General features: G+C 32.6%; 1 long non-coding RNA gene across 2 annotated transcripts; it reads left to right on the plus strand.

The window, feature by feature from the left end:
* Positions 1–1,988: 1,988 nt before the first annotated feature.
* Positions 1,989–14,118, plus strand: LOC127720977 (uncharacterized). 2 transcript variants are annotated; one of them, XR_007991013.1, is made up of 4 exons: positions 1,989–2,063; positions 3,107–3,212; positions 4,908–5,075; positions 13,425–14,118. It is a non-coding gene; the product is annotated as an uncharacterized LOC127720977 (long non-coding RNA). The 2 variants fall into 2 exon arrangements; XR_007991012.1 differs by lacking the exon at positions 1,989–2,063 and having other exon boundaries at positions 3,078–3,212.
* The last annotated feature ends 13,840 nt before the right edge of the window (positions 14,119–27,958 follow it).

A 27,958-nucleotide genomic window follows, 5' to 3' on the forward strand; every position in this document is an offset into this window, starting at 1 on the left:
GTGTAGATTTATGAAGTATACGAATTTAACAACATTTCTAAGAATATCTGTTTCTTATTCAGTAATAAAAGGTATTACAAGGAAAACCAAAACTAACATGGAATAGTTTATAGTCAATAACTTATATATTATTACTCAACTTTATATTTTCAGGTAAGTTATTTCTAAGAATATATATAAATGATTTACCCTTTTAACAAAAACCCATTGTGGCCTTGGGCTGTTTTCTGCTCTTTGGTCGGGTTGTTGTCTCTTTGACACATTCCCTATTTCCATTCTTAATTTTATCCCTAAATGTAAATATATAGGAGAAGGTATGATAAGGCAACATTTTGTTACCCCCGGAAAAAACTTCCGATGTCTATATGACAAAAGAGTATCAATCATCGGTATAGATATTATTGATGTTCTTCTTATTTGCATGTTCTTCAAACCTTTGTCATTTTGTAAAAAAAAAAATTAAAAATCTGCAAAAATAGCATCATTTCTAAATTGTGTCACTAATACTAAGATATTAGCCAAAGCTTTACCCAAAAATTAAGGTTCTTAGTCATCAAGGGAATCAACAGCTTTTAGTTGATTTAATAATGTTAGAACCTAAGGTATTTTGCTACCAAATGAAAATAGCATGTTAGAAATTTAGTTCGTCCGAATTGCTTTACTGGATTTACCTTTATCAGAACGCTCTATAAACCTATATATTTGAAAGCCAGGGATGTAAAAATACAAAGAACGTGCTTTAAAAGCTAAGAGATATAAGACCAAAAGAAAACTACAAAAAAGGCCAATTGCAGCTAACGTCAATCTTAATTTCTTAGTAATTTCTTATTTATCATGGGGAATTTTAGACAAAATTTTTTCTGAAATCATGTCAAGCCCTGACGAACAAGCTGTTGATTCCCTTGATGCTTAGAGTTCACCAGCACTGGACTCGAAACATTGCCCGTAAACGATTTTTTTTATGAATTTGAGATTCTAATGCTTGTAGATTATTTTTTTGGTAAGGCTTTGGCTAATAAATATTTTGACCAATAACTATACGCCAAATAGTCATTTGAGGTAACATATGTTTATTTTAACATGTTTATAACATTAAAAGTGACCTTTTGCACTACAATATCCAGAATATAATTAGCCATTTATTTAACATAATTTTGAAATTCTTTCAATTGGTAGTTTTTATAATTTTTGTAATTTCAGGGGTTAAATATTGGCTGTCCTTCTTCAAAGTTTTTGTCATCAGACAAATTGAACGATGGGACTATACTTTCTACTTCGTCAAAAAGTATGTGTTAACCAAAATCTTTCATTTTTATTACGGAATGAAATTCATCTTCCACTTCTCTTCTACACAGTTGACATAATTATTTTTGTAGGTTGATTTACGATGTACTCTCGTGTTTAATGTTTAATATACTATACCATGTATACCTTAATCTCATTTTGTTGAATTAGATAGAATATATAGATTTACATCTACAGACAAAACATTTCTAATTCATAATATATTTTAAGAATTGTCTGCAAGTTTCACTGGTTTCACTTGTTTCACTTGTTTCATTTAGGAATTTTTGGTTATTAAACGTTTTCTCCGGGATCTTATATATCTCTCAGCTAATTTATGCTTCATTGCACAGAGCAGTTATTTCTTTGAAAAAGCATTTTGATCTTTCCATATATGATTGATATGATATGAAACAAACAGCAAATCCAAGCTGTAAACTTGAGCTGTAGTATGTGCAAACAATTTGCATGACTAATAAAACAATGTGCGTAAAACAGATGACGAACAAGTCATGCTTGAACTTAAGGGTCATTTTCATGCGTATTAAAGGATCTTCAAAATATTGTAAGTCACAGCGAACAATAATTTCAGGTAAACAACAAATTAATCATTCATTTTTAATTACTGCAGTATCTGTTTTTTTTGTAATATTTCAAATTTGATAAATTTCTTTGTAGACGGATACGCATAATATGTACATGTATCAACGTTAATAAATACTAGGGTATTTTCAGATATAAACAGAGAACTGAACTACCAGCGTTTGAAGTAAAACCATGTAAGTAGCTCTCTCCTATTTAAAAAAAAAATCTTTTTCAACAATTTACTTTTATATTCTAAATTGATATTCAACGTTTCAGAATTTGAAGATTGTCATTGTTCGTAAACAACGATGAAAATACACCATTTGATAGATACTGTTGAGGACACTGTGAGTCAATCACTACTCTATTGAAACACATGTTACTTTGAATGCATGAGATTCTAAACCTCGAATTGTAATTTGAATGAAAGATATATAAATATCCTCATACGAATCAAAGTAAATTTGTTTTAAATGCGTTATTCTGTATTAAACTTCAGAAGCAACTTTCATCGGAAAATGTTTGGGCATTGAACGTGGGACATTGAACAAAGGGAAATAAAAAAATGAATCGTATACTGACATTTGTTAACAATGTCATATTGGAGGATCAATGTTAGTAAAGCTGAAAAGAAGGATTCCTTTTTGGGAAAGCAGACAAATTGCCTGGCTATTAAATACTAATTAATGAATTAACTGTTTACAAAATGTTTTCGATTTAGGATTTTCTTCCCAAGGAAACGATAACCTTAGCTGTATTTATCAAAACCTTTCAGAATTTTGGTTCCTCGATGTTCTTCAACTTCGTACCTTATTTGGGCTTTTTTAATATTTTTAATTCGAGCGTCACTGATGAGGCTTTTGTAGACGAAACGCGCGTCAGGCGTTCTTAATGGTAATCCTGCAATCTATGATGAGTTTATCAGACTACACTAAGATTCTAAAAGTGTTACATTTGATCCTTAAACAAACATATAAATTTGATCAGTGGACATTGTTTGTTTTTTTAATTGTTTCCGTATGGCGTTAGTCATAAGTTATTCAATGATCACCAGAAAACATCCGATACAATTAAAGATATATAAAGACTCATTAATAAAACTACATTATACATTATAAAAAAAAACTTGTTTAGATTTCTATATTAAAATGATTTAGAGGTTCAGACGTTTGCCAACTCTTTCCTCATTTCTTCTATTTGGACAGTACTTCAAAGGAACCATTTTTGTCATTTACAGTTCACAGGAATTCACTCGTTTTGTACATATTTACCATAATCGTAATAAATAAGTTCTTCGAGTGGTCATAGTGGAAAGTCTATCAGCACCAACGTAACAACAGACAGTAAGTACCTTACAGTAAAAACAGAATTTACATCTGTTTAGTTACAATTAATGAAGTAGTTCGCCAGAAAATTGTTTTCTGTATGTTTTTCGTAGGCTTGTAAGATAAAGTCAACTGTTGTGAAATGATTTAACCAGGGATCTATCTGGTTCATATTGTCTTTAATTCAAATATAATTGTCTAAAGCATCAATGCAGCGATTGTCAAATGGATTATTTTCAAGTGAAGTCCCCGCTTTTGGTAATAGTAAATGGTCATATTTTTCATTTAACTATCATGGACAGTTATCTGTCAAGATGGATACTATTTGACATCATCGATTCAAATTAACTGTTTACGATGAAGGACGATTGGTAGTGACAAAAGATTACTTGACCTAGTGATCTAAAAAGATAATGTAATTTAGGAATGATGTAAGACACATGATATCATGATTTATATTCTATCTGTCAACTGATTGCCTTATATTTTCAAATAAGACCTATGATATAAATTAGAATTATGTTGTTGATCCTGCTGAAGTGTCGAGAAAAGCGTTTCATTCAAATGCAGCTTTAGAGTTGGTATCTTAGAAATTATGGGTCCATACCATTGCTCATCCACTGTTTGTCAATACCTGCTGCCAAATTGTTAGACGAACCTATTTTTCTGGGAATTTATTTGAGGTGACAGGAATTACAATACAAAAATGATCGTGACAAGTACAATTTCAATTAATTTTCCTAATCCAAAGGAAGAATTCCGTCAAAAGAACAAAATTAATAACTTTATCTGCAACTTACAATTAATCACTTACAAAAAGTATAACCAAATGTCAGCTGAATATTTACAAACATATAAAAAGTTATGAAGATTTTAAGAAAAAAATATTCTTATGAAGTTAAAGTTATAGTTATTTCACTTATTTTATTTTGACATTAATTAATTGCAAATGGAAAACTAACATGAAATAGCTCTCAGTCATTGTGATATTAATGTGTATTAGGGTCGACCGAATATCAATCTTTGTATTATTTACGATAAGTGTGCCAAGTTCATATACTGTGTGACTGCAACGTTTATTATTTAATATGTTTCGTTTTCTGTAAAATTATAAAAGCGCAAAGCTCGAACGTTTTCGTCCAATATCCTTATGAGACATTTTAAAGTTCCTATATTTCCTTTAATTGTTACTTTAACTTGTTATACTCATTTACAAAGCTAACTGAATATTTTGTGTTTTTTTTTGAAAATTTGGGACTTCTCATTTGCCCAAAAAATATTTCAGTTCTAATCATATTTTACCAGAAAATGATAATATTATTATGCAGCCTTGTATAACAGTCTGTAATATAGAATAAAATTATTTAAAAGTACATGCGAAAATTTTAACAAAGTATGGCCTCTGCTGTATCAACTTTAACGAGGATAAAAGAAAGTTTTGAACAAAATTAGAGTAATAAATTATAAACAATTGTCATACAAGTTGGAGGTTTAGCTAACTACAAATTCAGGTGTTACCCAGTATTTTCTTCGTAAAATGACTATACTAAATCAGGAAAATGACCGTGGCTTTTCACTCGTTCTGTTGGTTGACATAGTCGAGCGTTTGATTTTTTTTCAGCTTTGATTGGTTACCCCTTTTTTGAATATACGTAACAGTTCGGTGTTTTTGTTAATACATATTTACATCAGAATAATAATTCTATTTAATAGAAACAATGGATGGAAGCAAGGTTCTCCTCCTGATAATAGTTATTGTAATTTGTAACAATATAATTGGTCAATCAGCCCAGACTCCGCCTGCCAATAACATGACACCGCAACAACATGCCAGGATGATGAATATTATAAGATCAAGAAATACTCAAGGACGTCAAACAGGTAAGATGTTTCAGGCAATGCATATTATAAAACATGATGTGTTATTTTCTCACAGAGTGTTTTGTTTTTGTTTTATGTATAATTCGGTGAACAGGTTTTTCTGTTGTTTTGATGCACTTAAAAGTTATCTTCGAAAATAGAGTAAATTGATCGTCACTACGTTATGTAATGGTATAAATCATGTAAAATGCATGACCAGCCTGTTCATTGATAAATATTGTAATTAACTAATCTTTCTGTCGGTTGTGATCTCACAAATACTCTTATCTCACATATACGTGATCTATGATAAGTGATGTTCATCCTGTAATATCGCCTCGAAATAGCCTTTTTGTGCTGAGGCGGCGTAAAGCAACCACCAATCAATGAATGAATGAATCAATCAATCAATCAATTAATCATCCTTTAATAATTGACCTTTTCTACACATAAAAAACTTCAGCAGTGAAGAGACAAATTAAAAAATAAGATTAACGTCAGACTATGTTAGAAAGTGGAAACAAATAGTCAGTACCTATTCCATATCAGATACCTAGTCAGTGTTTGTCTTATGTCATGGCTTAATGAGTTTTGTTATTTGGATACATTAGAGTTGATGGTAGATATTTGATCACTACTTTTTAACTTATTCAAAACTTTATTAGAGGTCGGTCTATTTGGAGCATGACATTTTGTATAGATACATGTCTAAAGACGGGATATTGTCCTCTAATTGCAATTTTTATTTTTTTGTCGATGGGGTGCTTTCTCGTTATTATGATGAGTTTATTGACGTTTATCCCCATACCTTTGTTATTTATAAGACTAAGAAATATTCGTTTTATTTGCTTAAAAGTATGAATTACTACTAAAACAAGAACAAATAAAACTATTGTACTTTATAAAAGCTACCATTTAAAAGCAAGAACATTCTCTTTAAAGCGAAGCGAGTCTGGTACGCCGTCAAATTTCAACAAAATGTTAATACGACAAAAAAAACTTTATTTTAATCATTGTTATTAGAGAAAGCAATTCACGATAGATCTGAATTTGAATCAGATTGCATCTTCTTGTCGTATGTAATACACTTTTCATGACAACTTGAGAAGATACCATACTAGCGCAAACAGTTGAAAAATGTAACGGAAGTAAAAAATACTAGTACTACATCAAAGAGGAAGTTATATCTTAGGAGAATCTGCCTGCCTCAGTAATATAAAAACATTTCATTTTTACCTGAAATAAGATTATCCGTATTTATCTTACGTTTTGAAAAAAAAAAGTTTTGTATAAATTCAACAAGAATGGGCGCTGAATCTGCATGAGTTCTTCATATAAATTGTGTATATGAGGAGATTGAAATCCTGATGCATTTACAAATTAGAATTGATGACTTTCACAAATTAGAACCTAATCATTGTTTGGTTGACCACTATGGAATATTCATCTCACTGATGACCAAGGATATGTTCCACTTGTCGTAGACCCAAGAAATCTCCTCATTTTTGTCCCCCGCGCAACGTGTTGCAGGGGGACAGAGAAATACCGAGCGTCAGTATGTCCGTCTGTGCGTCCTTCCGCCCGGTCTTGTTAGCGTTCTTTCATGTACAATTCTTGGCAGATTTTTATAAAACTTATATTATAGGCTTATATCAGCAATGTCTCGGACGAGTTCGAAAATCAGTGCCGATCAATTATTTTTAAAAGAGTTGTGCACCTTGGAAACATTGATTATGTGCAAAAATGCATCGTTAGCGCTCTCATGTGTACAATTCTTGCGAGAATTTTATGAAACTTATATTACCGGTTTATATAAACAATGTCTTTGGAACTTTCGAAAATAATTGCTGATCAAATATTTTTAACGAGTTATGCCCTTGGAAATATGAATTATATCGGAAATCACATTGAATTTGCTCTGAAGCATTCATTTCTCTAAGATATTTAGGAACTATTTTAAAGAACAAAAAAGTGTATTTTTTTAGTTATTGCCCTTGTACCTTAGATAGACAAAATATGTGCAACGCGGGGGACATTGGAACTCTGTTCTTTTATATGAATTGTTACATGACCGAATGTGGCTTTTACACCAGTCAAGAGGGAGCTGTTTCAATTTATTCGTACAGTGTTTTGGATAGTTATTTGTCTTTTTTCCTCTTTTGTTTTGACCATAGTATGTCTGTTCTGCGACTTATTGTTTGTCCTTCCCATTGTATCAATGTTATAAAAAGCTCTTTTTCCAAAAGGAGTTAACCCGTAAATATTGTTGAAGTTCATTTTGCCACAAACAACTGTGATGAAGTTGTTCCTTGATTTACGTGTATTTTATGACACTTAAGTGGTTTCGACACTTGTGTCTGGTTTGATGATTATTGCAAGACAGTCATGATGACCGCTTAGTGTTATTCTGTTTATTTTGTAACACAATGCATTGTACTTAATCTCAGTATTGTATTTGTTTAGTTTTTTTTTCACATACAGCTCTGTACGTTATTTTGGCATCAATAGAAGACGAGTTGGAAAGTAATAACAAATCGATCGCCCTTATGATTATCGTGATATTAATGTGTTTAAGGATGCACCAATATCAATCTTTATTATTTAAAAAAAAAATTGATACATAGATTTGCCAACGTCATATACTATATGTTATCAACAGTAAACTATGAATCAAAATGGCACACATACATATTAGAGAAATCCAAGTTTTCAGGGTCAAAATTTAGTTTTTTATTATTTTGAATGGTAATCTGACAGAGATTACTAATATTTCGTGTTACTATTAATTAATATATGTGTTAAACATTCTGTAAAACAGTTAAAACAACAATGACCAATGATCACCACGGATATGCTCCACTAGTCTTCACTGCAACCCCTCGATCTTTTCCTCGATTGTGACATTAACGAATGCGACTTATCAATATATATTTACTTGCAAGGAATAATTAGACGTGTGCTATAAGTGGAGCAAGGATCGTCTACTCTTTCTTTTAGGCTGTATGTGAAATTGAAACATATATATTTGCTTATTATTGTTTTTAATGAACAACATACGTTTTGATAAAAAAAAAATGCTTTGATTGTTATTCAGCCTTTTAAAACGGCCGTAGTAAACAATAATATTTTTTCTTCATAAAACATGTTGAGACGTTAAAAGTTAACTATATTAGTTGTTGTAACAATCAAACTTATAAGAAAGCTCGGACGCACGAAATTTATAAAGTGTTATCTTTATTTACTAGCACTAGGCCAATCAGCTCAGTAGTAAGTGCTTTGGTACTGAAATGATTTATAATATTTTTTTTTTCAAATGTCCGATGAAAATTAAAAAATGTTAAGAAAAAAAATTTCACAAGCAAAGTTAACCTTAGAGGAACTTGGCTATTGTTTTTAGTCTTCTTTTGGTTATATAGCTCTTCACACATTCATCCTTGACTTTCAAATATTTAGGTTTGGAAATGCTTTATGATAAAAAAAACGACTGCTGACATGACTAACCAATGCAACATCAGCGCAGTTTCATTGATGATATGGTAACTAACTTATATTTCAGTAGTTGATGATCTGATACCATTTCGTTATCATCATAAACGGCTTAAGGACATACGTGTTCTATCATAGTCATATTTCTCTTGTGACAATGTATATGGGATACACAATGTTAAAAAAAATCTTGATTTTTTAAAGTTGTAGGTGAGTGTATTTCATCAGACATCAACCTAAGAATGCTGTAAAATCGACAAACGATCTTTAGTTTGTTTTCTAGAAAGCACTACAGATGTTCTTGGTTTTAATTAGTATTTTTTGTATTTGGTTTTAAATGAGTCCATTAATGATGTATCTTATGATGCAGTCAAGTCAACCTTTGTGGATGATATAGATATAAGAAGATGTGGTATGAGTGCCAATGAGACAACTCTCCATCCAAGTCAAAATTTATAAAAGTAAACCATTATAGGTCACGGTACGGTCTTCAACACGGAGCCTTGGCTCACATAAACATGTGAAAGCTCTCTCACAGGCAAACAACCCATAATTAAAAATTATAAGGGCATACACCACAAGCACGGGGATTACTATGGTAATAACCATATGGTTACTTGTGAACCCAAACGGTGATTTCAATAGTATTTTGCCTTTGATCTTGATATGTCAATCTAGTTAGAACAGTGATAATGACTTTATGATGAAAAGTTAAATGCTTGTGAAATGTAACACATGTGTAATGAAAGGCACAATTGAAATTAAAGATAAAATAATCATCAAAAAAATTGAACTCCCTTCGTTTTATTAAAGAGCTTAGTTTTGAAATATTTAAACCTTGAAAAGGAAATTTATAAATGATATCAGGGAAGTTTGTAAAAGAAATTGAATACCAATCGGTTGCTGCAGAAATTGTATAGAAGTTTGAATTTTAATGAAATAATTTAAACAGAAAAACCAATGAGCTGAAATAATAACAAAACAACAAACGGAAAACAAAAATGAAAGATATCAACCAACGGAAAACCACTTAATCTCATGTTCCTGATTTTGGACAAACACATAAGAAATATGTCGGGGTTACACATATTTGTGAGCGATCAACCCTCCCCTTACATGGAACAGTGATGTAACATCACAATATATGCATTAACTGTAAAAAATCAGTTAGAAATGGTTTTACTCATTTGATTGGCACGATGCACAAAATCGTGCAAAATAAAGACAAAAACATAAGTCACTTGAAGACAAAAGACATAAAGTACCGATCGCGATCTAAGGGTTATCGCCAGTTCTCATTAAATATGACTGTTAACTCGACTATAACAACTGCAATATCAGCGCGATTTCATAATAAATATGGTAATTAGCTTATTGTTCAGTACTTTGTGATCTAATAAACATCACTTCGTATCCATCATAAACGGCTTAAGGACATACGTGTTCTTTAAGTCATATTCCTCTTGTAACGATAGACCTATTACATACAAAAATCATTCTGAAGTAAAAATACCGATGAACTTATGATATTAATCTCGAACTATATGTAAGAACAATTAAACTAAGGTGAGTGCAAACAACTATTAGACAAAAAAATTACAAAATTAATTAATAATATTGAAACACAAATACCATAGGTTAAATATCTTTATAACATATTTGTATTTGTACACATTTTTTATACCGGATATTGCTGTCAAATAGTTGCTTATTGATTGTACACTGCAATTGCTATTTACATAACAAGAACATGTACACAGTCTCGTATTCTGTCTGATGTTGCGTGTACAAATCCTGCTATGAAGTTTTGTTATTAGAGAAAATTTGGATTGATGACAGCTATCAGTAATATCTGGTGTATGGGATACACAATGGTCACAATAATCTTGATTATTAAAGGAAGAAGATGAAGTGTACTTCAACGAGACAGCAACCTAAGAATACTATAACATATCCAGACAAACTATATTTTGTTTGTTTACAAGAAAATACTACAGTTGTTCTTGGTTTTAACTTTATTTTTCTTGTGACAATGTGTATGGGTTACACCATATTTAAAAACATCTTCATTTTTATAAGGTAGTAGGTGAGTTGTATTTTAATCAGACAGTTACCTAAGATTGAGAATGGAAATGGGGAATGTGTCAAAGAGACAACAACCTGACCAAAGAGAAGAAAACAACAGAAGGCCACCAATGGATCTTCAACACAGCGAGAAAATCCCGCACCCGGAGGCGGGCTTCAGCTAGCCCCAAAACAAAAATGAGTACTTGTTCAGTGAAAATGGACGTCACACTAAACTCCAAAATATGTAAATGAACTAAAATTAAAAAAACATACAAGACTAACAAAGGCTCCTGTCTTGGGACAGGCGCAAAAATGCAGCGGGGTTAAACATGTTAAATATGTTTTGTGAGATCTCAACCCTCCCCCTATACCTCTAGCCAATGTAGAATAAAAATTACACAGCAATATGCACAGTAAAACTCAGTTAAAAAGAAGTCCGAGTTCGAAAAGGTAACAAAAGAAAATAAGCAAAATGACAATGATACATAAATTAACAAAGGACTACTAGCAGTTACTGACATTCCAGAACCAGACCTCAATTAAACTGATTGAAAGATTATGTCTTATCATATGAAAATCATGCACAATCCCTGACCTGACAACAGTACCGAAACTATATCCCTTCTGAATAAGTCTGTTTAAAGGTTTGTTTAGCTCTTGAGGTGAATGCCGACATTTTTGTGCTTTGTATAGAATATTACCATGAAAGATTGGATGTGAAATACCTGAACGTATAAGATGTCTGTATGTTGATTTATATTTACGAATGATGTCCTTGTACCGATGATAAAATTTAGTAAATGTTTTGACTAGTTTGTGATATCGAAAACCCTGGTTTAATACTTTTTCAGAAATGCAGATATTTCTTTCGTTAAAATCAAATACATTGTTACATACACGAGCGAATCGAACAAGTTGAGATATATAAACCCCATAAGATGGTGACAAGAGAACGTCATCATCTAAAAATTGATAATTAACTATAGGAAGTGAAAATCATCTCTTTTATCATAAAATTTGGTATTGAGCTTCCCGTTAAAGATGTAGATATCAAGATCCAAGAAAGGGCAGTGTTCATTGTTAGTATTAGCTTTATTTAAAGTCAGTTCAGCAAGATAAATCTCTTTAGTGCACATACTGAAGTCGCCATTATTGAGAGCCAATATATCATCCAAATATCTAAAAGTATTATTAATTTTTTTTGTATCAGATGTTGTTTCAATAGGTCTTTGTTGATTTTAGTCATAAATTGTAACTCATAACAATACAGAAACAGGTCCGAAATAAGTGGTGCACAGTTAAAATTGAGAATGGAAATGGGGAATGTGTCAAAGAGACAACAACCCGACCATAGAGCAGACAACAGCCGAAGGCCAGCAATGGGTCTTCAATGCAGCGAGAAACTCCCGCACCCGGAGGCGTCCTTCAGCTGGCCCCTAAACAAATATGTATACTAGTTCAGTGATAATGGACGTCATACTAAACTCCAAATTATACACAAGAACTTAAATTAAAAATGATACAAGACTAACAAAGGCCAGAGGCTCCTGACTTGGGACAGGCGCAAAAATGCGGCGGGGTTAAACATGCTTTTTGAGATCTCAACCCTTCCCCTATACCTCTAGCCAATGTAGAAAAAAACAAACGTACAACAGTACGCACAGTAAAACTCAGTTTAAGAGAAGTCCGAGTCCGATGTCAGAATAGGAAACAAAAGAAAATAAACAAAATGACAATAATACATCAATAACAACAGACTACTAGCAGTTACTGACATGCCAGCTCCAGACCTCAATTAAACTGATTGAAAGATTATGTCTTCATCATATGAATATCAGGCACAATCCCTCCTGTTAGGGGTTTAGTATTATGCCGTCATAAAATATATGAGAAGAACATAACCCATGTCATGCCAACAACTGGTTTAAGAATAAATATGTTTAATTCCGATGCAGTTAGTCTCCATTAGAATTCCGATAACTTGATTATATACGGAATCTCCATAGCGAACAAAAATGTTATCTAGTATAAATTCAAGGGCAGTCATCGTATTAAAGCAGGTCCAATTGACATAGTTCTTTTTTTTTTTTGTTACTAAAAAATGACCTAGAAGAGTTTGAACATATCTATTCGCAATCTGACTTTTTAAATGCCCATTTGATTAGGTGTGTGAATTTTTACTTAATAAGATTATGAGACAAAGTGGTATATAGGGTAGAAAAATCTAAACTTTGAACACATTCGAAATCACCAATATAAGTATGCAATTTATCAAGTGCATCCAACGAATTTTTGACACTCCAAAAGTAATTAATTCCACTATTTTCAAAGGCCTTATTTGAACAAATTATTACCAGGTTTATCAGCCGGGACAAAAACAAATTCCTTGGCGAGATCTTTTAGCTTATGTTTAATGCGCGAAATTTGGCTATTAATTGTTGTTGTTAGGAGTAAAATGTTCTTTAAAATTTTTTATACGAATATCAACTATGTTCATTACTGCATTAAAAAAGAATCTAAGGACTTTTTGTCAGCTTTTTATCGTTTTATCCATTTCGAGCATTAAGTACGGAGTGAGTCGTAGATGATGTTACGACAATCATTCCAATTAATAATTGACGGGGGACGATATTTAGGTCCTTTACTGAGGAATGATTTCAATTCTCGGTCATCATGAACGATGTTAAGGTCTCCTGTTATAACATCGGAACTGGGTCCATGCTATAACATATCCACACAAACGATATTTTGTTTGTTTAAAAGAAAGCACTACAGTTGTTCTTGGTTTTACTTACTATTTTTTGTATTTCGTTTTAGCTATGAATCCATTGATGATGTATATGATGATGCAGTCTGGTCAACCCTTGTGGATGATAATGTTACTTATGAATCCAAACGCTGATTTCAATAGTATTTTGCCTTTGATCATGATGAGTCAATCTAGTTAGAACTTACAATGGAGAGGAACACCTGTTTGATTTGACAATGACTATATGATGAAAGTTTATTGTCTGTGATATATAACACATGTAAAATGTAAAGCACAACTGAAATTAAAAAGAAAATAATCGTACCTAAAAATAACCCTCCCTTCGTTTTTTTTCTGAAGGAGCGACGTTTAGAAATATTCAAACCTTTAAAAGGGAAATCTGTAAAAGTTATCAGGGAAGTTTGAATAACAAAGGTTTGCTGCAGAAATTTGACAGAAATTTTATTTCCAATATTTAATTTGTCAAGGTTCACCAATTGTAGTGGACTTAACATTGCCAGAAGTATTCAAGGGAAAAACATATATTTATAGAATTGTCCTATAGGAAATTGAATTAATAATTAGGAAGCCTATTGAGATTTTATAAAACAAAACATTCGAGAAATGGTTTACAAAAAGATTTAAATGATAACAGTTCATATTTTTTTCTTTTTATAAAGAAAGAGCAGTGCCATTGTCATTACTTAAACTGTAAAACATAAGACAGATTAATTATAAAACCAATTGTTAATAAACTCATCATAGATACCAGGCTTAAAATTTTATACGGCAGACAAAAGAGTCATCAGTGACGCTGGAATAAAAAAAAAAGTAAAAGGAGGGACAATTGTAAATCAGTCGAATTAGGGCAGATAACACCTTGATCGAAAGAAAAGGGACAAAAAGACGAACCACAATCCACAAAACATTGCACATTAACTTTTTTTAGACGGCCGGTTATAAGCGTGTTTGCTATCACTTAAAAATTAATAAAATCATGAGTTTATATGTTGTTTCCTTCATATGACGTACTTAGGTTTGACATAAATTTTGGTCGAATAGTTCAGTATAATACTGTAATACAATCATAAATTGCAAAATTTTACCTGCAGATGATCAGACTTCCAAAAATAATACGAATTACAATCACTTTCATGTTGGTTATTCAGAGGGATCGATGCCGGCCTGCGCCATAAAATTTGTCCATAATTTGAATAAATAAAGTCCTACAAAATGTACGAAAAAGACCAAATTAAGCCTTCTAAAAAAGAAACGGAAGATACCAAGGGAGCATTCAAAAGTCGAAGAGAAACTGGCAACGCCATGGCTGAAAAAAACAAAAAAAACAACAAGCAACCATACAACTGTTCAATTGCTGATATCATGATATCTATTGACTATACAACTGTTAAGCTGCTGGTATCTTAATATCTATTGACCATACAACTATTGTACTGCTGGTATCTTGATATCTATTGACCATACTTAAATATTATCGTTGGTCATCTCAACGAGATTGATTTTCTCGCTTGAGCCGGTACGGCGAACGTGAGAAAAGCTATCGAATTGAGATGACCAAAGATAATCTGTTTATCGCTATTTTACCTATGACGACGTTGGTAATTTCATTGACAACGGCACGTGCACCCTTAGTTTCTAGCGATAGTTTTTCATATCACTCTACTGTCCTGCGAAAGGAAATTATCAGTCAGTAAGATCAAAGGAAAATTACGTAAAATAGCGATATTACTGTTTTATAGTATCTTGATACCTATTGACTATACAACTGTTGTATTGATGGCATCTTGATATATATTTACCATACAACTATTGTACTGCTGGTATCTTGATATCTATTGACCATACAACTGTTGTATTGATAGCATCTTAATATCTCTTCACCATACAACTGTTGTATTGCTGGTATCTTGATATCTAGTGACCATACAACTATTGTACTGCTGGTATCTTGATATCTCCTGACCATACAACTGTTGTATTACTTGTATCTTGCTATCTATTGACCATAGAACTGTGTTATTGCTAGAATCTTGATACATATTGACCATACAACTTTTGTATTGCTCGTATCTTGATATCTATTGACCATACAACTGTTGTATTGCTGGTATCATAATATCTCTTGACCATACAACTATTGTATTGCTGGTATCTTGATATATATTAACCATACAACTATTGTACGGCTGGTATCTTGATATCTATTGACCATACAATTGTTGTATCGCTGGTATCTTAATATCTCTTCACCATACAACTGTTGATTGCTGGTACCTTGATATCTATTGACCATACAACTACTGTACTGCTGGTATCTTGATATCTTCAGACTATACAACTGTTGTATTACTTGTTTCTTGCTATCTATTGACCATACTACTGTTTTATTGCTAGTATCTTGATACATATTGACCATTTTACTGTTGTATTGCTGGTATCTAGATATCTATCCACCATACACCTGTTGCTTTGTTGATATTTGGATATCTATTTACCATACAACTATTGAATTGCTGGTAGCTTCATACATATTGACCAAACAACTGTTGTATTACCTGTTTCTTGCTATCTATTGACCATACTACTGTTTTACCGGATTTGTTTCAGTTCAATCGATTTATGGCTATTGAACAGCGGTATACTACTGTTGCCTTTATTTATTGCTAGTGTCTTAATACATATTGACCATATTACTGTTGTACTGCTGATATCTTGATATATATCAGACATACAACAGTTGTATTGCTGATATATTAATATCTCTAGATCATACAACTGTTGTAGTACTTGTATCTTGATATCTATTGACCATACTACTGTTTTTTTTGCTAGTATCTTGATACATATTTACCATATTACTGTTGTATTGCTAGTATTTAAATATCTACCAACCATATACCTGTTGTTTTGCTGGTATCTGGATATCTATTGACCATACAACTGTTGTATTGCTGGTATCTTGATATTTATTGACTATACAACTGTTTTACTGCTGGTATTATATGCCAATTGAGCAGACGTTAACCTTTACACTTTATGTAGCAGTGATTGTTCTTTCATTGCTGAAGACAGGACTTCCAGAAATCCTGACTAAATATGGTATTTATCCATCACATAACTGTTGTTCAGAAAAGAATGATTCACTATTTGGAAACAACTATCATTATAACTTTGGTGTCATCCTTTTATGTAATGTATGTTATGTTATTAGGTTGATCATATTATTTCTAAACTGTTACGTTATTAAGATAGTTAATATGTAAGTTACATGAATGTGTAGGTCATTTGGATAGTTATAGCTTGCTGTTCAGTGTGAGCCAAGGCTCCGTGTTGAAGACCGTACTTTGACCTATAATTGTTTACTTTTTTTAAATTTTGACTTGGATGGAGAGTTGTCTCATTGGCACTCATACCACATCTTCTTATATCAAGTTACCTGAATGTGTAGTTCACTGTGATATATGATATATTAGTTACCTGAATTTGTATGTCATTGGGATAGATGATATGTAAGTTACCTGAATGTGTAGTTCATTGGGATAGATGATATGTAAGTTACCTGAATATGAAGTTCATTGGGATAGATGATATGTAAGTTACCTGAATGTGTAGTCATTGGGATAAATGATATGTAAGTTATCTGAATGTGTAGTTCATTGGGATAGATGATTTGTAAAATTCCTGAATGTGTAGGTCATTGGGATAGATGATATGTAAATTACCTGAATGTGTAGATCATTGGAATACTAGTAAACGATATGCAACTAAACTGAATATGAAGTTCATTGGGATAGATGATATGTAAATAAACTAAATGTGTAGGTCATTGGGATAGCTGATATGTCAAGTCCCTGAATGTGTAGGTCGTTTGGATAGATGATATGTCAAGTCCCTGAATTTGTAGGTCATTTGGATAGATGATATGAAAATCACCTAAATGGGTAGGTCATTTGGGATAGATGATATGTAAATCAGCTGAATGTGTAGGTCATTTGGGATAGATGATATGTAGATTACCTGAATGTGTAGGTGATTGGGAAATGTGCTATGTAAATTACATGAATGTGTAGGTAATAGGGATAGATGGATAGATGATATTTAAATATCCTGAATGGATAGTCGAATTGGATGTATAGTCCAGATTACCTTTAAAATTAATGGGTATGGCCTTCTAAGCGAAAGCTTAAATGAAAAGTATTTTTTTCATAAATAATCCTATCCAGTTATTAATTGAATTACAGTTGAACCTCGTTGTGTCGAAGTAGAAGGGAACGGACCAAAGTATTCGACTCATCCGAGGTTCGACTCATCCGAGGTCGAGTGTGTCGCCATAAATTTGGAATGCATGAAATACGGTATGAGATTTGTGTAAACTAGATACAATGAACAGTGTGCCTTTTTTCGATATGACACTTTATGATTGTGTATTCAATCTCCATTTTGGTCCTTCGTAATAATTAAACACACAAGTACAGATACAAATCATGCACAAATAAAATCAATAGCCTACACAAATATTTACAAAGGTCAGTCACTATAAACGATGAAATCCCCAGCGGCACGAAATAAGTTCTGAACGGTCTCTGATGAGGTCGTCTGCTTTACATTAAATTATCATGAATTTATTATAATTGTCCTAATCCTTTTATTTATTTTAATTGTAATTAATGTGTTTTAAATCTAACGTTTCATTTAATCTCGCTTTTGGTCATTTAGATTCGTTTCGTTTTTATCTCATGTGAAGAATGTTCAACACACTAACATTCCGCTTGAACGATCAACAAAGGTGTTAATTAGCGGTCTTCATAAACATGTCATTTTAACTGTTATACAAACAAGTATGTTTACTCAGCTTTAATCTCTTTTGAAAATGATTAGGTGACATTAAAAATACATCCGATTTGAATTTTTATCATTAGGCCTGCATCTTTCGAAAATTCTTACTTTCGAACTTCGAGACATCGGGGTCAATTTACATTAATTTTACTTCGACGGGACTATAAAATTTACTCGACTTAACCGAGTATTCGAATCAACCGAGTTCGACTTATCAGAGGTAATTATGCATTGATGAAACGGGAATTTTACCGGGACCGAGAAATTACTTCGACTCATCCGAGTTTTCGACACAACCGAGTTCGACACAACGAGGTTCGACTGTATTATACATTGTGAAATCATCTGGATTATAACATGAAATTTCCATATCGGTCCTTGTATCAGCACGAGACCCCCTGTCGGACTTGAGCCCGATGTCCCAATATGGTTTCAGGGATTGAATAAAGACCGATATGAAAATAATTCCGTGTAATTATCATTTTATGTATCACACATTTAGCCTAAGAAATTGGCTAAATGGCTAAAATTTATTATAAAACAAAACAATTGATTAAAGCTGATTAAATAATCTATTTACTTTCATTTGTTTTTCTTTGTTTGTTTCTTATATGTTGTTTCGCATTGACTACCGTTCAAATGATTTTATAAACGGTAGACTTAGTTTACAATAAAGCGTCTATCGCAAATTGTACACGATTCCTTAAACTAGAAGAAGGCTGATACGGATTATGCACATGAGCTGACAGAATTTCTTTGAAATAGAAAAGGAAGCCGACCAAGGCTCTTAAGGGGCGACAAATTTGATATTTCACCTTTTTCTTCGCCCCGGATGTTCGTGTTGTTCGATGTTTATTTAACTGTGTAATGTTTTGTTATTTGTCTTTTCGTAGTTTTAAGTGTTGCCTGATATTTTAAACCCTTGCTTGTCGATTGTCCCCTTGGTACCTTGTCTCTTCTTTTTTTATGATAAATAGATTGAAATGATTAAGTGTTTTTATTTTTCTTGCCAAGACAAAATCATCCAGCATGTAAACATAATTAATCACTTTGTTTTTCAAATAAACAATAAATACTGAAAACTATTCTTGTGTCCATTTTATAGCTTAAAGGTACAACGACAACTTTGCTCTGAAAAAGACCTAAATATAAAATTGGTGATTAAAAGCGTGAAACAAGGTAATTCGTCCTATTTTTTTATGTTATTTTTGTTAAAGCAGCATCATTATCGGAAGGTAAGAGGTTTACAGTTACATTTTTTTAAATCGTTAACTTAAACAATTGAAAAAACAATTGTCAATTTTCGGGAAAGAGTAACATTTAGTAATTCAATAAATTATGAGAACATAGGTCGTATAACATGGTGGGAAAAAAGTAAAGAAAAAAATGAGTTCCTTTTAATTTTTTCTTACTTTATAATAGAATAGATAATTTACTTTATATTCCGTCTTAACGTTAAATTATCACAGTTATCTCCCTTTAAAAATGAATTAATCAAGAATAAGATTTTTTTGAAAACACAGCCGTATCAAAAATTGAAAACAACATTTTTTTAATTTAATGCGTCCCAAACGCTTTTCAAGATCTACCTTCCGATTATGAACGCTAAAAGCCGACAATTTGAAGGTCAATGATGTATAAGAACCGAAACAGTTGAAGAGCTATATGACCATGAAGGACCTTAAAATAATAGCAAATCCATCTTAGGTCAACTTTGCCTTCTTTATAAATTCTAAGCTTATAAATGGACATTTTAAGAAAGGTATGTTATAAATAATGCCGGTACCGAAGTACTGATTACTGAGCTGATGATGTCCTCGGAGACTGATAGTCCATCAACAGTGATATAGAGATTAAATCTCATATTTTTTTTTCATTTGCATTCTTTTGTAAGAATTGACATATGGGTTGATCATATGCTTGGTATTTTTCAAAGAGATTTTTTTTTTAAATACACCTCAACAATGTTATTTTTTTCTATTTTTTTTAAAACAGAATAACAGTTTTTGACCAAAGCTTTACAGGTTGTTTATCTTTTTTCCCTTTGAAATTAGAATACTATTTTTCTCTCCAAAAACCTCAAACCCCCCTCCCCCATAACGTTAAATGGTTGTTACCTAAGCATCGTATGTTCAATTCATATGTACTATGTTTCATCCTATAGCCTATGCTAATGGTTTTAGAGAATAGAGTATTTATCTGTTACCAGGCTGAATCCCAGTTGAAATTAAACAAAGGAAATTGAACTCTTTGTTAAAGAAGGTAAAAAAGGCCAAGTTGGTGAATTTGAATTGTTTACATCTGTTTCTATGGGCTTTAAAAATTTAATGAAAGTGCCTAATTTAGGATTTTATGCATCTTATGCATGTGTTTTTATTTAAATTATGGTATGGAGCTTCGAGATATTTGTAAACTTTTAAATTATAGACAATTTTTTACAAAACAGTCGATTGTGGTAGGTGCAAATACATGTGATCTTTTTTTGTGCATAAGCATAAATTCCGCCGAAAAAAAATCCAAAGAAACATAATAAATTGATCTTTTTAAAGCATTAATTTGCATCTCTGCCCCCGGCGACAGTTTTTGGAGAAAAAATCCTCAAAATGGGCAATAATTTCATCGAAAAGTGAAAGTCGAGTACACCTTTTTATGTTTAGGCGTGTTTGAGTTGACTACCCTGTCTTGAAAACGTATTAAAAAAAAAAATTTGATACATAATCTCACTTCAGATTCTTTTATTTATATATATTTAGGCTCTAGGTTGATATAGATTAATAACATTTAAAAATTTACATAACTAAAAAATGAAATATATGGGTCGAGTGAAATACCTTTCTAATGAGTCATAACAGAGTAGGTGTGTTTGAATAACAAATTTTTACTGAAAGTACATGACGACAGACTTTTCAAGTGGATCTTAAAAATGCATTACTTCGAAAAAAACTTCATTTGTTTGTGTTTAATCTAGGGTAATTAGTCTTCAACCTCTGAAAAGTTTAGTCTGTCCTTCCACAAAATATTTAATTAGAATTTTTTTAAATATTTTTGAACTTACGAAAATTCCCCTTGACAACCGATCAGACAATAGTTTTAAGTTGACCAAATGCATAAAAGTACATTAAATGATTCTAAATAGCTAGTAGATACATTTGTCTTTTAAAATACAACTGGCATATAAGGATCGTTATTATGCTATGTGGATAAATTTTCGGTTTTCAAGAGCTAAATTGATAGCGCGTCATCACTACAATGGCTTCCATTTTTACGATTATAAAAAATAGGTGGCGTAATGGGGAGATAATTTTGGCGAAGTAGAATCCTGACTGTTACTAGTGGACTACGTTTAAGTTAGACAGTACTTGGTCATGTTTTATGAAGATTTAAAGCCCAAGGCGTAGCCGAGGGTTTTAAATGTTCATAAAACATGACCAAGTATTGTCTAACCAATTTAATACATATTCACACTTTCAAGTGACCTTACGAAATTAGCCTTTCCCATTGTTATATTCAAACCCAAATAAGAATTCACTTTTTATAATGAAGTGAATGCATAACATAGGTAATGATCATTTCAATGGATGGAATGAAATAGCACTGACATAGTTTGTGAGGACAAAAAGGATAAATTGTTAATATATATCGTTACACCCCAGTTCTATTGTTATACTTCACAGTTTTTATTTCTGAAACAAGTGTAAATTGAATACATCTATTGTTACGAATAACAATGGATTTTGACCACAGGGTGTGACGAGCGGGGTTTCTGGAAACTCCTGCTTCTACATCCCGTAAACACAGTCCATTGTTATTCATAACAATAGAAATTGATTATTTTTTTTAAATAGCATAAACATAAGAAATTACAAATAGTGTTCACTTCAAGTCAAGATATTAAAAAAACACATTTTAGGAAATTCCAATAGCGAAAAATATATTTAGCATCTATTTTGAATAAAAAAAATCCTTTAAATACTCTTTTGCTTGATCCCAGTCATATGTCTCTTAAAAAAAACGGGGATTCTAACTCACGGACCCCCCCCCCTTGATTGCCCCCAAAAAGGGAGTTCCTTAATATTCAATTTGTATTTTTGTATGTTGTCAAGTTTCTAATCCAGACACACCTATCCCTCAGTATGTCCGAACATGAATGTTTGTTATAATTATTCTTGGGAAGAGGGGGGGGGGGGGGTCTTTTTTTTTTTTAAATCGTAACATATAAAATTTTATGATTACCTTCATTAAACTGATACAGGTAAGTACTTTGGGTTATAATATTGCCTTTATCTTTAGTCTCTTCTACCAAATCCAACGCTTGACTCAAAATGTCGTCCGTCTAATACCCGTCCATATTGACAACTGCATACAAGGAGCATGATGTATTTTTTTTGGTAATAAGAATCACGAAACGGTCAACCTTGACCTGCTGATCCATATTAGCACATGGATTTAACGGGAATATGCAAAACAGCAACTTTGACATTTGTAAAATCTACTCACTTGTCAGTTTGAACGATGATAACCAAAGTAAGGCTACTAGTGGGGTTTCATGTAAAACAAAATAAAAATTCTTATAAATCATGGTTTGATATTGTCAAAAAATATGCTATCCGTTCTTTTTCATTTAATAATCAATGTTAACAAATATAGGGTTTAGCACCGGGTGTATGTTAGTTATACACCTCGGGATACGGCGTGTCTGGATAAGAAACCCCTAAGCCCTCCGGCCGTCGGGGTTTCTTATCCAGACACACCTATCCCTCGGTGTATAACTATTACATACCTCTTGTTTATTAGAGGGGACTTAAGTGGGATTTCTTCTTAAAACAAAAGCAAAAATGGGATCAGTGAGTTAATACTCACAGGTGAATATGACGTCCTACTGATAATCTATCGGATTAAGTCGCAGAAGATTAATTAATAAAATACATGCAGTTATAACTAATCTATCTAAATAGAGATTAACGAGATAAATTCAAACACGCACTTGATAAACAAACGGGGAAAAACATTCGCTTTTCTTCATCTCAAAGTCACAGCGAGGCCATCTACACGAAACACGAGTAGTTCATGACGGAACTCTTTGCTTTATCAAATGGCTGTCTCTTATATTCTATCAACGGACGAAAACGAACAAGATTCTGAAATTTTATATTAGAAAAAAAAAAACAGTAACTGCAAACAAAAAATTAATTGAAACAAAAGCATTTATATTTTCTCCAGCTGCCAAGTAATTACCTTGGGGAAACGAATTTTAAATACAATCACATCAGCTATTAAAATGACCATTTGATGTTTTATTTTTAAGTTCAAATCAAGATGAAAGCAAAGAATATAGCAATTTTAATGGTTATTGCGACTGTACTTCATTGTGTTTTAAGCCAAGAAGAAGCGACGGGTCAAGGACCATCACAAGGACAAGCACATAATGCTACTGTAGCAGCTCAAAAAGCAGCAATGGTGGGTGCCATTAGACAACAACGTCTTAATCAAGTAGGAGGTGCAGGAGCCTTCCAAAGGCACAGGAGACCACAAGGTTAGAAGAATAGCGAAAATTAGAATACGTATAAAACATTTATAGAACCGTAGATAAATCTATGCAGATGAAATATTGCACTTTTTTTGGAATGATATGAAGCACACCGGTAAGGTAATCATCCGTTACGCCGTGTTACGCTTGTACAACTCGCTAAGCTATTGTATTTTGTATTTCATTTCATTAACATGCGTTCTAGTTTGAATTTTTCATGTCGGAGTCTTTTATTGCTGACTATACAGTATGGGTTTTTCTCATTGTTGAAGGCACTATGTTGACCTATAGTTGCTTGAATCTACGTCATTTTAACCCTAGTGGGTAGTTGTCTCATTGGCAACCGTACCTCATCTCCTTGTCTTTATATCTAAAAATACATAACACTTAACGATTGGCACACCATCAGTTTATACTTAAATCTTATAAACGCCAAGTTGACAAGAAGTGATTGTGTCCAATTTTCGAAATTTTATGCTTAGTCAGTTACGTTTTACAAACTCTTTACTTTTTCAAAATCAGATTTATGATAATACACTCGCATTCATTATGAAAACACATTATAGAAACTAAACAACTGTAATCTTGAAAACTCAAGAAAACCAACTTTGACAATGTATGTGCAACATACATGTACCTTTTTACAAATCACATATACTTTAACAAACCGCTATTTGATAAAACAATACACAATACTACATTGGGACATCTTTGTTACTTGTACATGCATCTTTCTAAGTGAACCGCCTCTATTGTCCCGTGGTAAGGTGCTCGGCTCAAGTGTGAAAGGTCATGGGTTAACATGTCGGGTCAAACCCAAAATTTGAAAATTGTAATTTGCTGCCACTCCAAGCAGCGTTTAAGAGTAAGTGCAAAGACTGGTCGGCTCGTAGTCAGAATAATGTGGCCGGTTTGAATGACATATCTTCCTGCGAACACTTTGCTAATTAGTAAGTTAAACATTCGTATTAGTGTGTTTAGTAAGTACAAAGCAGGGTTCATATTAAAAAACAGTAACATGCAATCGTCCTGACATGCATGTAATATTTGCCTTTGGAACTCAAACAACAGTTTAAAAGCGCAAATAGTATGTAGCACCAATCAACCAGACAACACGAACAGATGTGGAACAATATGACCTTATTATCACAACGTTACATTTTCAGTCCATTATAAAATCACTGCATTAGCTGTAAAATAATTTATCTATGAAAAACGTGAGAGAGTTTTTTTTTCAAAATAAAATATGTACATTCTGTATGTGCCAGTCCCAAGTCAGGAGCCTGTAATTCAGTGGTTGTCGTTTGTTGCTTTGTAAAATATTTGTGTTTCGTTCATTATTTTGTACATAAATTAGGCCGTTAGTTTTCTCGTTTGAATTGTTTTACATTTGTCATTTCGGGGTCTTTTATAGCTGACTATGCGGTATGGGCTTTGGTCATTGTTGAAGACCGTACGGTGACCTATAGTTGTTAATTTCTGTGTCATTTGGTCTTTTGTGGAGAGTTGTCTCATTGGCAATCATACCACCTCTTCTTCTTATATTTATTTCTTGATTGACAATTACTACTACATGTATTTAATTATAAACTACTATGCTAATCTACATTTTTTTTTGTATTATTGTTTAGGTAAGAGGCCTTTGAGTCCAACGATGAAAGCACTATTGATGTACCTGCTGATAGAAGGAGAACTGGAAGGGCCTGCATTGTTTATGGTACTCAAGATGCTGGGAAATTAACTTTTGTAAGAAAACCACAGTTCTTGAATTGTTGAAATACCTGATAACAGAAAAGGGGTTAAGAAAAGCGGCCGGCGATGAATTACAAACTAAGATAGAGGCGAATTATAATTTTGATGTATACAAGTTTTATATGCATAACTTTTAGAATATATATCATTTTACCACAAACAAAATACCTTATTGAGTGATTAAGTTTTGCGTCATATGACCTTCACAGTGAAATGGGAGGTTTATGAGCACGTAATTCTAGTTTTCCCTACCAAATTGTGGACCATTATAAAGTGGGGCTATCTGGACAGTGTGTTGTTCGTTGTTATTTGTCTTTTTTATATGTCGGTTATTTTGTAGGGGTTTGGAGTTGGTGGTTGATGTAGTGTGTTGTACTGACACTACTGTGTTGTTTTTTTTTTTGTGATTCCCGTTTTCTTTTTATGTATAATTATAGACATAATGAGGCATACGATTGTCAAGTTTGATGGTTTAAAATACTTCATCAATAAAAATATAATACACACAGTATGCACAAATATTATCCGTCCGTTTAAAGATAAACTGTTTTTTCATCGTTCTATTTCACATCCCGTTCGTGTGATTTAAAAAAAAAATACGGACGCCCATTAACAATTAACAATTAAGCTATCTTTAACAACCATTTGATGGATTGATGGATTGATTTCTTCTACAAGCGCATTGTAATATGTGGATATGCAATACATGCAATGCATTGCACTGTATATGTTATTTTGATTGCCGCCATACTAATTCGGTCGGTTGAATTTTTAGACATTCAATTTTTCCGTTGTGTCCAAATGATGACCACGGATGTGTCCCCAATTTCCTCCCCTTTCGTCGTTTATGATATATCTCCTAATGAGACTTGACATCCGATATAAGAATAAGAAGATTTGGTATGATTGCCAATGAGACAACTCTCCACAAGAGACCAAATGACATAGAAGTTAACAACTATAGGTCACCGTACGGCCTTCACCAATGAGCAAAACCCATACTGCATAGTCAGCTATAAAAAGTCCCGAAATGACAAATGTAAAACAATTTAAACGAGAAAACTAACGGCCTATTTATGTTAAAAACAATGAACGATGTTCACTTGAAATTAACAATACGATAGGCGCCATTAGTGGATTTGGAACTTCTGTCCTTTCCAGATCGAGCACCCGCGTTCACTTTTAACGTGTTTTGGGAGTTCTTGTTGCTTTTGATTTATTGCTTTTGATTTAGTTTTCTTTGTTGCATTAAGATAGTGGCTTTATCTATCATTTGTGCAGAAAAAAGTCTTTTCATTTCAAACTTGTACATGCGGTCATGGAAAAAAATAATAAAATAACGCTTGATAAATTTCATGCGTCCGAAGCGCTTTTCTTGATTTACCGTCACGAGGAACGCTCAAAACAGAATTAGAAAACAAGGATGTTTTTATTTGAAGCGTTAGATTATTTACATGTAACGTTGTTTAAAATAGTTAGTAATGTCTAAGGGTCAGACAACAGATATTTACCAAATAGCAACTGTATTGCGCCTTTATTTATTATTTGTTATCACACACAAGTTTTAACAATTATATCAGATTACCAGGGCAGGTGTCAATATTTGAGCAATGATTGCTGGCCCTTCTGGACTACCTACGTGAACGCTTTGGTTTTTGTGAGGTTCGTAGTTACATAAAGCGAACTCTAATTGAATAGTATAGAAATTTAATTCTAGAGTTTTCATGTTTTTACTACTAATCCGTTCGGTGACATGCATTTGCCTACTTCCACATCTTTTTTTCTCTGGTTGATCTCATTGTCATTCATACCGCGTCTTCTTATTTTTATTACTGATTAAATCCAGAGAACAAACATTTGGATGGTATGATGATACAGTTATAATTCTATGAACGCAATGCAGGATTAACTCTGTCCGTCATATGTATGGATGTACAAATGAGTAACGTCTTGACCAATGCTAGTGAAAGAAAGTGTAGATAAAATGTTTAATTGCCTTGTGAAATTTTCCTACGCTCGACAGGGCATGGTGATATCAGATGATGATGGTAACAGATGAATGTTTAACGTTCATTGACAAGTTAAAAACAAATCCAGAACGAGAACATGTTAATAGAATACAAATACGAGCACTGGTTTGTACTAGACCGACAAACTGAGCCGGATTTTTAACGTGCTAGTTCACAAGATAACCGCCCACAGGAAGCCATATCACCCTATCTAGACACATTATTCTGACAACGGACCAACCCATCTTTCCTCTTACTCCTAAATGCCGCGTTCTTAGATAAAAAGCATCAAATACCAATTTTGAAGTGTTAAGTTTGACCCAGTCGGTGACCAAACCAACGACGCTACCACAAAGCCAAATAGACTACTAAAAATTAAAAATAAAACGGTTGAACCTCATGCTCATTTATTCATGAGTCATTGTTGACTCAAAAAATTAACTAAAAAAACTACACA

The sequence above is a fragment of the Mytilus californianus genome, unplaced genomic scaffold, assembly GCF_021869535.1.
Source record: "Mytilus californianus isolate M0D057914Y unplaced genomic scaffold, xbMytCali1.0.p SCAF_11, whole genome shotgun sequence".
Taxonomy (NCBI): domain Eukaryota; kingdom Metazoa; phylum Mollusca; class Bivalvia; order Mytilida; family Mytilidae; genus Mytilus; species Mytilus californianus.